The 12,613-nt window shown below is 49.8% G+C and overlaps 1 protein-coding gene across 1 annotated transcript in view; it reads right to left on the bottom strand.

Moving 5' to 3' along the window:
• KIAA0930 (KIAA0930 ortholog) overlaps positions 1–12,613 on the bottom strand; it is a 46,002-nt gene that overhangs the window by 19,298 nt on the left and 14,091 nt on the right. The gene's annotated exons all lie outside the window — the stretch shown is intronic.

Raw genomic sequence — 12,613 nt, 5'->3', positions numbered from 1 at the left:
CCACCACAGGCTGCGGAGCTATTTCTTAGAAACGCAAAATTTACACCATTGCTGGTTTCTTTCGTCTTCTCCAGAAACTACCTCTGCAACTGAGTCTTCATCTGGGTGCTGGACCCAACCCTACCCTGGGGTTGGGCAACCTGAGGGCCCTTTCCTGTCCTCATGGCAGTTCCTGCAGCCCACGCCCCCCTCCTCCTGGGCCTCAGCCATCAGGCCCTGGAAACCTGACCCCAGCCTGTCCGTACTCGAGCCATACGCTCTGGTAGGGACCCAAGACCCAGCTGGACACCCGCTCCTGCCCTCTGCCCTCTGCCGGGCTGCTGCGGGCAGTCTGCAGCCCACCCCACTCCCACACCCTGTCTGGCTCCCTTGAGAGGAAAACAGAAGGGGTCTCATGAGTCAGGGGTCTGGGCCCGTGAGCCCGACCGATACAAAGGCCAAGGCCTGAGAGCCACGTCCCCAAGCTCGCAGGCACAGACGGAGAGATGCCGCGTGCATCCTTCTGCCTTGTGGCTCTGACCTCTTGCCACACTTTCCCAAGAGGCAACGCCCAATTCACGCCCTACGGAGCCCTGCAAAATTAGGCAAAGGTGCCCTGTTACTCCAAACAAAACAAGAACTTCCTGTAACTTGGTTTCCTTCCCGTTCCTTCTGAGCCCAAGCCCGGCAAAGGGCCCCAAACCGCCAAAGACCACCCACGCCAAGGCTTCCTGGTCCCACAGGGGACACGGGAGCAGCTCTGGCCACAACAAGCTGTGGGTCAGGGCTCCAAGCAACAGGCGCTCTTTCGACTCTGCAGGCGGAAGGGAGCTACGATTTGCCACACAACTGCCACTCCGAGCACTGGCAGGTCTTCGCTGAATGAGCTCTCCCCGCAGGGCAGGGCGCCCTCTCATCATCACTGCCCTGTTAGAATGACGGCCCCTTTCACAGAAGAAACGGTCTTTCAAGAGGTTAAAAAGATCAGAGCCAGAAACTGCTAAGTCCTCAGACCCCCCCAGACCCCCGCGCTCAGGCTCTCGGAAAATGCGAGGCTCTGGAACCAGATGACGGACATGAGGCGCTCAGCAGGCTGCTGGCAGCCCCAGGAGCGCGATGCCCAGGAGGGCTCTTGGGCTGGGGAACGAAACCCCTGCCAATCTGCTCTCAAGTATGCCACGCGCCCAGCCAGGCCTGGCCCGGCAGGGTCCACACAGGCCGCCCCACGTCCCTGCTTTAAATGCTGAAAAATCACTGTCTTCGCAGCTCCTCCAGCCTGGGCAGTGAGCGAAGCCCGCAGGCCCCAGGAGCCTGAGCGCATGGACCGCCTGCCAGCGCCCACACCTGACGGGAAGGCTCAGCTCACACCGGGGCGCCTGGGGCCAGCCGTGCCGGGAAGCCATCTCCGAGAGGACCGGCCACCACTCACGCTTCCAACCGGAACTCCCAGCAGCCACGTGGCTGGGGCCACACACAGTCCTCCCCCCTCACTGCCAGCCCCCCACCCAGGCGGGCACCAGCCTCTCTAGAACCCACCCACTGCCCCTCCCACTGCGTCCACACCACAGCTATGGGATCTTTATTAAAGATTTTTGCCAGAGTTCCCGCTGTGGCACCACGAGATCAGTGGCGTCTTAGGAGCACTGGGACACAGGTTCGATCGCCAGCCTGGCACAGTGGGTTAAGGATCCAGCGTTGCCATGAGCTGTGGTGGAGGTCACAGACACGGCTCAGATCCCGCGTTGCTATGGCTGTGGTATAGACCGCAGCTGCAGCTCTGCTTCAACCCCTAGCCTAGGAACCTCCATATTCTACAGGTGAGGCCCTAAAGAGCAAAAAAAAAAAAAAAAAAAAAAAGATAAAAATAAAAAATAAAAAATACCACTTAGGGGGGATTTCTCATTGTGGCTCAGTGGGTTAAGAACCCAACCAGTCTCTCTGAGGATGCAGGTTCCATCCCTGGCCTTGCTCAGTGGCTTAAGGATCCAGCATTGCCATGAGCAGATTCAAGTGGAATCTGGCATTGCTGTGGCTGTGGTGTAGGCCGGCAGCCACGGCTCTGATTTGACCCCTAGCCTGGGAACCTCCGCATGCTGCAGGTGCGGCCCTAAAAAGCAAAATAAATTAAGTGAATAAATAAATAAATAAAATACCACTCCGGGCACCTGGCAGATTTTACGAGATTAAACATACATTTAAGAGTGATTCACACTCCCTACAAATAAAAGTCCAGGACCAGATGGCTTCACAGGTGAATTTTACCAAACATATAAAGAGGAATTGGTGCCCATCCTCCTTAAACTCTTTCAAAAGGTTGAAGAAGAAGGAATACTCCCAAAGACATTCTATGAGGCCACCATCACCCTCATTCCAAAACCAGACAGAGATACCACCAAAAAAGAAAACTATCGCCCAATATCACTGATGAACATAGATGCAAAAATTCTCAACAAAATCTTAGCCAACCGAATCCAACAACATATCAAAAAAATTATACACCATGACCAGGTTGGGTTCATCCCAGGTTCACAAGGATGGTTCAACATACGCAAATCAATCAGCATCATACACCACATTAACAAAAAAAAGGTCAAAAATCATATGATCATCTCAATAGACGCAGAAAAAGCATTTGACAAGTTCAACATCCATTCATGATCAAGACCCTCGCCAAAGTGGGTATAGAGGGAACATTCCTGAATATAATCAAAGCCATTTATGAGAAACCCACAGCAAATATAATACTCAATGGAGAAAAACTGAAAGCCTTCTCACTCAAATCTGGAACAAGACAGGGATGCCCACTCTCACCACTGCTCTTCAACATAGTTTTGGAAGTCTTAGCCACAGCAATTAGACAAACAAAAGAAATAAAAGGCATCCATATAGGAAGAGAAGAGATCAAACTGTCACTGTATGCAGATGATATGATACTATACCTAGAAAACCCTAAGGACTCAACCCCAAAACTCCTTGAACTGATTAATAAATTCAGCAAAGTGGCAGGATATAAGATTAACATTCAGAAGTCAGTTGCATTTCTGTATACCAGCAATGAAACATTAGAAAAGGAATACAAAAATACGATACCTTTTAAAATTGTACCTCACAAAATCAAATACCTCGGAATACACCTGACCAAAGAGGTAAAGGACCTATATGCCGAGAACTATAAAACCTTAATCAAAGAAATCAAAGAAGATGTAAAGAAATGGAAAGATATTCCATGTTCCTGGATTGGGAAAATCAATATTGTGAAAATGGCCATCCTACCCAAAGCAATCTACAGATTCAGTGCAATCCCTATCAAATTACCCATGACATTGTTCACAGAACTAGAACAAACAATCCAAACATTTATATGGAACCACACAAGACCCAGAATCGCCAAAGCAATCCTGAGAAACAAAAACCAAGCAGGAGGCATCACTCTCCCAGACTTCAAGAAATACTACAAAGCCACAGTCATCAAAACAGTGTGGTACTGGTATCAAAACAGACAGACAGACCAATGGAACAGAATCGAGAATCCGGAAATAAACCCTGACACCTATGGTCAATTAATCTTTGACAAGGGAGGCAAGAACATCAAATGGGAAAAGGAAAGTCTATTCAGCAAGCATTGCTGGGAAACCTGGACAGCTGCATGCAAAGCAATGAACTAGAACACACCCTCACACCATGCACAAAAATAAACTCAAAATGGCTGAAAGACTTAAATATACGACAGGACACCATCAAACTCCTAGAAGAAAACATAGGCAAAACACTCTCTGACATCAACATCATGAATATTTTCTCAGGTCAGTCTCCCAAAGCAATAGAAATTAGAGCAAAAATAAACCCATGGGACCTCATCAAACTGAAAAGCTTTTGCACAGCAAAGGAAACCAAAAAGAAAACAAAAAGACAACTTACAGAATGGGAGAAAATAGTTTCAAATGATGCAACTGACAAGGGCTTAATCTCTAGAATATACAAGCAACTTATACAACTCAACAGCAAAAAAACCAATCAATCAATGGAAAAATGGGCAAAAGACCTGAATAGACATTTCTCCAAGGAAGATATACAGATGGCCAACAAACACATGAAAAAATGCTCAACATCGCTGATTATAAGAGAAATGCAAATCAAAACTACCATGAGATACCACCTCACACCAGTCAGAATGGCCATCATTAATAAATCCACAAATAACAAGTGCTGGAGGGGCTGTGGAGAAAAGGGAACCCTCCTGCACTGCTGGTGGGAATGTAAACTGGTACAGCCACTATGGAGAACAGTTTGGAGATACCTTAGAAATCTATACACAGAACTTCCATATGACCCCGCAATCCCACTCTTGGGCATCTATCCGGACAAAGCTCTACTTAAAAGAGACACATGCACCCGCATGTTCATTGCAGCACTATTCACAATAGCCAGGACATGGAAACAATCCAGATGTCCATCGACAGATGATTGGATTCGGAAGATGTGGTATATATACACAATGGAATACTACTCAGCCATAAAAAAGGATGACATCATGCCATTTGCAGCAACATGGATGGAACTAGAGAATCTCATCCTGAGTGAAATGAGCCAGAAAGACAAAGCAAATACCATATGATATCACTTATAACTGGAATCTAATATCCAGCACAAATGAACATCTCCTCAGAAAAGAAAATCATGGACTTGGAGAAGAGACTTGTGGTTGCCTGATGGGAGGGGGAGGGAGTGGGAGGGATCGGGAGCTTGGGCTTATCAGACACAACCTAGAATAGATTTACAAGGAGATCCCGCTGAATAGCATTGAGAACTATGTCTAGATACTCATGTCGCAACAGAAGAAAGGGTGGGGGAAAAAACTGTAACTGCAATATATACATCTGAGGATGACCTGACCCCCTTGCTGTACAGTGGGAAAATAAAAAAAAAAAGAAAAAAGAAAAAGGCAAAAAGACTAAATAAATAAATAAACAAACCTTAAAAAAAAAAAAAAAAAAAAAAAAAGAGTGATTCAGCCCCCCCAGAGCCATGAGGCCCCTGTCTGCACAAACATGGGTACACGGATGCTCCCAAGAGGCCCACGTCAGAACCCAGGAGGACGGACTCACGCACCGTGGCCACGCAACGGACTCTCAGCGCAGTAAGAGCAAAAGCACCGGTCCATGCGGACTGAGGGAAGCGTCAACACCAACCCGCTGAGTGAAACAGGCCAGCAGGCAAAGGGCTACGTGTCGCACAATCACGTCCACGGGACGCTTCAGAAAAGGCAAAACTACGGTGACAAAAAGCAGACTGGTGGTTGCCCCCAAATGTTGTGTTTCTTGCCTCTGGTGGTGCTTTCAGGTATCAAAGTGCATCCGATTCCGTACGTTCCGTGGACGCGGGTTACTGCACACAAACTACTCCAGTGAAGTTGATAAAAAGTTCTAGGAGGGAGTTCTCGTCGTGGCGCAGTGGTTAACGAATCCGACCAGGAACCATGAGATTGCGGGTTCGATCCCTGGCCTTGCTCCGTGGGTTAAGAATCCAGCGTGGCCGTGAGCTGTGGTGTAGGTCACAGACGCGGCTCGGATCCCAAGTTGCTGTGGCTGTGGTGTAGGCCGGCGGCTACAGCTCCGATTCGACCCCTAGCCTGGGAACCTCCATATGCCGCGAGAGCGGCCCAAGAAATGGGAAAAAAAAAAAAGTTCTAACAGCCAAAGCTGGCGAGATCACACTGAACCGAGAGCTGTCACATCATCAGAGAACAAAAATCATTACATCCTTTGTGAGAAACAAGTGAGCATTCTCCTGCTTGTGGGACTCTACCTTATGGAAAAGAAAAAACAGTAATAAAATAAATAAATGCTGAGTTCCCGTCGTGGCTCAGTGAAAACAAATCTGACTGGTCACCATGAGGACGTAGGTTCGATCTCTGCCCTCGCTCATTGGGTTGAGAATCCGGCATTACTGTGACCCGTGGTGTAGGCCAGTGGTTACAGCTCCAATTTGACCCCTCGCCTGGGAACCTCCATATGCTGTGCGTGCAGCCCTAAAAAGACAAAAAAATAAGAAGAATAAATAAATGCCTTATGCACAAAGATATTCCCTAGGTCATTAATGAGAGCAAATGACAGGTCATCGCAGTAATAAGGAAAGAGAAAATAGAAAAGAATATTCTATAATGATTGACATCCGTGTCCTCAGGGATGCTAGTCTTGTTCGCTAACCGCTGAGCCATTATGGGAACTCCTGTAACTACTGACATTTAATCTAGGTTACTCAGCCATTAACAAAAGAATGAAATAATGGCATTTGTAGCAATGCGGATGGACCTAGAAATTACCACCGGAAGTGAGGTTAGACAGCAAGAGACAAACATGGCATCACTTATATGTAGAATCTAAAAAAAAAAAAAAAGATACAAATGAACTTTTTTGCAGAACAGAAACACACTCGCAGACTTTGAAAAACTTCCGGTTACCAAAGGGGACAGACAAGTGGGAGGGAGGGGGTGGACCGGGGGCCGGGATGGAAAATGCTGTACAGTTAGGTTGTGATGATGGTTGTACAACTATAAATATAATAACATTCACTGAATCATAAAAAAATCTAGGTACACTGTGCTCTAGGCATGAAACCCAACCTCCATCAAACTTTAAAAGGGAGCCTATGAAGGGAGGCCCCAGCGGTGTAGCGGTTAGGATTCAGCGCTTTCACCACTGTGGCCCGGGTTCAATCCCTGGCCTGGGAACCGAGATCCCACATCAAGCCTGTTGCAGCCAAAAAAAAAAAAAAGAAAGAAAGAAAAATAAAAAAATAAAAAGGACGCCTATGAAGCCCAATGGGGATGTGGCCACGCGCGTGATGCAGTCTGGCGAAAAGACAGAGACGCACTCTAGCCGCACTGGTTACAAGCACATAAACCACACCGCGCACTGGAGACCCCCCACCTCCCCCGCACGAAGGGAGCTGCTGCACCACACAGGGAACACGTTTTCTCCTTCCTTTTTTCACTTTTAGTATTTTGAATAGTAAGATGGTACTGGAGCTCCCATCGTGGTGCAGAGGAAACGAACCTGACTAGTATCCATGAGGACACGGGTTCGATCCCTGGCCTTGCTCAGGGGGTCGGGGATCCGGCGTTGCCGTGAGCTGTGGGGAAGTCAAAGATACAGCTTGGATCCTGCATTGCTGTGGCTGTGGTGTAGGCCAGCAGCTGCAGCTCCGAATGGACCCCTGGCCTGGGAACTTCCATATGCCACGGGTGCAGCCTTAAACAGAAAAAAAAGAAGAAAGCAGCAAGATGGTAGTACTTTTTCCCATGAATGTAGACTTCTGGTGAACGTCACAGGCTCATGAGAGAGAGAGAGAAGGGGGATGGGGGAGGAGAGAGGGAGGAAGGGGGTCGGCAAGTCCAAAAGGCTGGGAAGGGGCAAGGTCAGGGCGAAGGCTGGACGTGCCCAGGCACGGGGCACGTTAGCATGTGCAGCCACGCACATCTGCGTCCAGGGCCTGCCTCGACGTCTCCCTAAAGCCAGTTCACTGAACCCCTGAGGCCCAGGGACCACATCCGTCAGAGGGTCTCACCTGGCCCCCTCCCACGGGGAGGACTGGGGGCGAGAGGCCAGGACCAAGGTCCTTCGGAGGCAGTAAAGTTCTGTCCCTGTCACAGGGCAGCTTGCTCAGAGGAGGTCCCTGGTCCCAAGGCTGCCAGGGTCCCTAAACCACACAGTCCGGGAACTGTGCATAAACCACAAGGGGTCTGGAGGGAAGGGGAGCTTGGGCTCGACGGAGCTGGGGCCAACGATTGCCTTTGGACTGGATTAGCAGTGAGCTCCTGCTGCGGAGCACTGAGAGCTATGTCTGGATACTCACAACGCAGCACGACAATGGGAGACAAAATTATGTGTGCATGTATGTGTAACTGGGTCCCCATGCTGCACAGTGAGAAAAGAAAAAGTGTGCTGGGGAAATAGCAATACAAAATAAACTTTAAAAAATATATTTGAACCCCCCCCCAAAAAAAAACCACGAGGGGAACTGGACCCTGTGTGGCCCGTGACAGCAGTGCTCTCTTCCTCCACGTGGACCCCTTCTCCCTGCGTCCTTTCCCAAGGCCTGTCCAGCAGGAAATCGCAGCCCCGGGAGCCGCCAGCCCAGCCGAGACCTCTCTAATCTCCAGGACGCTCTCGCCGCAGTCTCCCTGCCATCTGGCCGCGGGGGCAGCAGGCTTCCAGGCCCCTGAATCCAGGGGATGATGGACAAGGCAGAGATGCAGGCCTCGGAGGTCGAGCCCCTCCCTGGGGCAGCACCACGGACAGCTCCAGGCCCGCAGGCGGCCTCCCCGCTGGGCTGGGGCCGTCGCTGGCCAGGCCACTTGGGTTCTATAAAGCAGACACACAGGCAGACAGACGGACAGACACACACTCCACTGATCCCAAGCTGCTACCCCGGGGGAGAGAGAGGGCTGGGCCCCTGCAAGCCTCCGGTCACAGTCTCGGCAATCCATCCATACAAACCTCCTCTTCTGATTTCTCTCCATAGAAAGACACCGTGTTTAGCACCGAGCGAGGCCATTCGCACTGAACGCCAGGCCACCGGCACCAGAGCCCGTGCCTGAACAAGCTTATCTGAGGAGTATTTTCTCCACAGGCCCATCACAGCCTTCTCATGCTGGGGTCTAGAAAGCACTGCGGCTTTAGGCCTGGTGCCACTTTAAACGGCCGAATCACTGACAAAAAGCACAGGGGTGCAGCGCATGGCGCTCAAGAGCCCATGAGCAGGATGAGCCCAAACAGCAGGTGCTGCCCTGCTCAGCCTCGGCGGACCCGGTTCCCACCACTCCGCACGCGTCTGGAGTTTTCCACCACAAACACACTGAAGGGACTGACGTGGCGTGAGGGCTCCAGGTCAGAGGGAGGGTCAATCTGCAAACACACAATCACGCTCGAAGAGGACGGGCTGCCTCAGAAAGACTGCAACCGTCCAGCTCGAGCTGCCTCCCCCACCTCGAGGGAGGGACCTGCTGTCATCGGTCACGGCTCTGACCTGCACCAGACTAGTGGCTTTGGGGATGCGTCGGGGAGGCTGTGTGGGGATGAGAACCCCTGCCGCCCACGCCCAGGTCAGGGGCCCGACGCCCGAGGAGACCCCCCCTCTGGTTGTGCCGAGGGGGTGACATGACGGTGTCAGCACAGTACTGGCTGAGGAATGAAGAGCAGGGATGACGGCGCACGTGCGGCCCGCACCCCACAGTGTATGAAGCCCTTCCACCTGTCGCCTCTTCAGACCCTCCTCAGGGCAACCTGACGAGGTGGGGGAACCGCAGTTTAGTCTACAGGCTCAGCCCTGGGTTTCAAGACAAGGCAAGTGAGGCTGGGGGATCCAGTGGCTCGAACCCAGCCCCTCAACAGGGACAGCTCCCATCCTTTCCAAGGCCCCGCGTGGAGGCGTGCGCAGGGCCTGGGGCCTCCTGGCTGCTGTGTAAGTGAGGAGACTCGGGCTCCCACGCCTCACCCCGCCACACCTCTGAGCCCCCAGAAACGCCCTCCTACAGTCTCCAGGGGGACAGGATAATCCCAGGTGCTCGGAACAGCATCCAGCACCCCCCAGCACTCCAGGAACAAGACCGCTCCCGCTTACTGGTAGGACTGGGAATTGTTTTCCATCCGCCAGACCTCTGGAAGAGTTACGAACTGGATCTTGGGAGGCATTCCTTGAACCGCCCCCCCCATCCTTTTCCATACCATTAAACCACACAGGTTAAGCCAGCTACGGTAATACCCTACTTAGAATCATTCAGAGCCATTAAAAACAATGGTCACGCATCACAAGACAGAAAACTGTCCAAGAGCTACTTCCCAGGAAAGGACTTTGCAGGGATGGGCCAAGAGATGTTTTTGAGAAGACATGACCAGGTCTTCAAGAAAGAGCCCTAAGAAATGCCAAAAAGACAAAAAACAAACAAACAAACAAACATTTTAGGACCCCCTAGCCTGGGAACCTCCATATGCCGCAGGAGCGGCCCAAGAAATGCCAAAAAGACAAAACAAACAAACAAACAAAGAAATAGCCCTGATGCTACTCACTTTTACAGCCTAAGAAACCTGCAAATTCTTTTAAACAGGCAGGCAAAGCACTGATTTGAAAACCAACAGACACACACACAGAAAACTACAGGCTAATCTCACTCGTGGACAGAACATATAAATCTTACATACAATATTTAAAAGACTGCATCAATCCACTAAAACTATATGCCATGGCTGAGAAGGATTTAATGCAGAAATACAAAAATGGTCCACGGAGTTCCCGTCGTGGCGCAGTGGTTAAAGAATCCGACTAGGAACCATGAGGTTGTGGGTTTGATCCCTGGCCTTGCTCAGTGGGTTGAGGATCCAGTGTTGCCGTGAGCTGTGGTGTAGGTGGCAGACGCAGCTCGGATCCCGTGTTGCTGTGGCTCTGGTGTAGGCTGGTGGCTACGGCTCCAATCAGACCCCTAGCCTGGAAACCTCCATGTGCCGTGGGAGCCGCCCTAGAAAAAAGGTAAAAAGACAAAAAAAAAAAAAAAAAAAAAGTCCAATATTAGGAAATCTATTCACATACTTATGTTCAAAAAAGAAATGACACATGGTCATCTCCCAGGTGACAGAACATTCCATAAAATTCCATACCTATTCTTCATATTTTAAAAAACTCCAGGAGCTCCCGCTGTGGAGCAATGGGATAAGCAACAAGCTGGGACATGGGTTTGATCCCCAGCTCGGCACAGTGGGTTAAGGATCTGGCGTTACCACAGCTGTGGCTTAGTTCGCAGCTCAGATCAGATCCCCGGCCTGGGAGCTCCATATGCAGTAGGGCAGCCAAAAAAAAAAAAACCTCCATAAGAAAGAAATAAACAGATACTTCCTTAAACATGTATCTCAACTAGAAAATGTTAAGGACAAAATAAGTATCATCACAACCCACTATTACAGGATGTCCCGGAGACCTTGCGAGTTTGGTTCAAGAGCAGAACGTCACAATAAAGCAAGCCACACAAATTTCTGGTCTCCCAGTGAAGTTAAAAGTTACGCGTATGCTGTGTTGTAGTCTATCACGTGCACCACAGCATTATGCCTGAAAAAACCAAAAACACACTTTAGTTTAAAAATCCTTTATTTCTCGGAGTTCCCACGTGGCTCAGTGGAAACGAATCCAACTAGGAACCATGAGGTTGCGGGTTCGATCCCTAGCCTCACTCAGTGGGTTAAGGATCCGGCGCTGCCGTGAGCTACATGGTCGCAGATGCAGCTCGGATCTGGCATTACTGTGGCTGTGGTGTAGGCTGGTCGCTGTGGCTCCAATTTGCCCCCGACTTGGGACTCTCCATACGCCTCGGGTGCGGCCCTAAAAGTCAAAAAAAAACCCCACAAAAACCAAAAGTCCTTTATTTCTAAAAACTGCTAACCATCACCTGAGCCTTGGATGAGTAGTGACAGCACAGGATCACTGACCACAGGTCACCATAACAAACATGCTAATAACGAAAAAGTTTGAAATACTCCAAGAATGACCAGCTTGCGACGGAGAGACAAAAATGAGCAAACGCTGCTGGAAAGTGGTGCCCAGAGAATTGATAGATGCACAGTTGACACAAATCTTTGATATGCTAAAAAAAAAAAAAAAAAATGCCATCTCTGCGAAGCACAATAAAGTGACTCAGCACAATAAAACAAGGTGTGCCTGGGTCGACACTGTCACAAAGGTACCAGACGCTGCAGTTAGACAACAAAAATATTTAAAAAAGAAATTATGCACTTCCCGTCATGGCGCAGCGGAAACGAATCTGACTAGGAACCATGAGGTTGCAGGTTCGATCCCTGGCCTCCTTCAATGGTTAAGGATCCAGCGTTGCCATGAGCTGTGGTGTAGGTCGCAGATGCGGCTCAGATCTGGCGTGGCTGTGGCTGTGGTGTAGGCTGGTGGCCACAGCTCTGATTAGACCCCTAGCCTGGGAACCTCCATATGCTGCGGGTGTGGCCCTAAAAAAAAAAAAAAAAAAAAAAAAGAACACATGAAAAGGTTTACCAAGTTCTTAGCTAAAAATATTCAAATCCTAAAGGGAGCAACTCTACCTAATTTGATCTATTAATTTAACATGACCCAAAAGAAAATGCCAAGAGAATGGTTTGTTTTGGGGGTTTTTTTGTATTTTTGTCTTTTCTAGGGCCGCACCTGTGGCATATGGAGATTCCCAGGCTAGGGGCCTAATCAGACCTCCAGCTGCTGGCCTACACCACAGCCACAGCAATGCCAGATCTGAGCCGTTCTGTGACCTATACCACAGCCACAGCCACGCGGGAGAGAGCTGCGTCTGCAACCTACACCACAAGCTCACAGCAATGCCAGATTCTTAACCCACTGAGCAAGGCCAGGGATCAAACCTGCAACCCCATGGTTCCTAGTCGGATCCGTTAACCACTGAGTCACGACAGGAATTCCAGGAGAATGTTTTAAAATAAGAAGACAAGAAAATTCAGAAAGAGGGATGCTGGGGACATGATTTTTCTTCTTCCGTTTTAGGGCCGCACTTGCGGTATATGGAGGTTCCCAGGCTCGGGGTCTAATCGGAGCTGCAGCTGCCGGCCTACCCCACAGCCACAGCAACGCAGGA

Source organism: Sus scrofa, chromosome 5 (genome assembly GCF_000003025.6).
Source record: "Sus scrofa isolate TJ Tabasco breed Duroc chromosome 5, Sscrofa11.1, whole genome shotgun sequence".
NCBI classification, from domain to species: Eukaryota; Metazoa; Chordata; class Mammalia; order Artiodactyla; family Suidae; genus Sus; species Sus scrofa.
The sequence above is the reverse complement of the archived record's forward strand: the minus strand, read 5'-3'. Positions and strand labels throughout refer to the sequence as shown.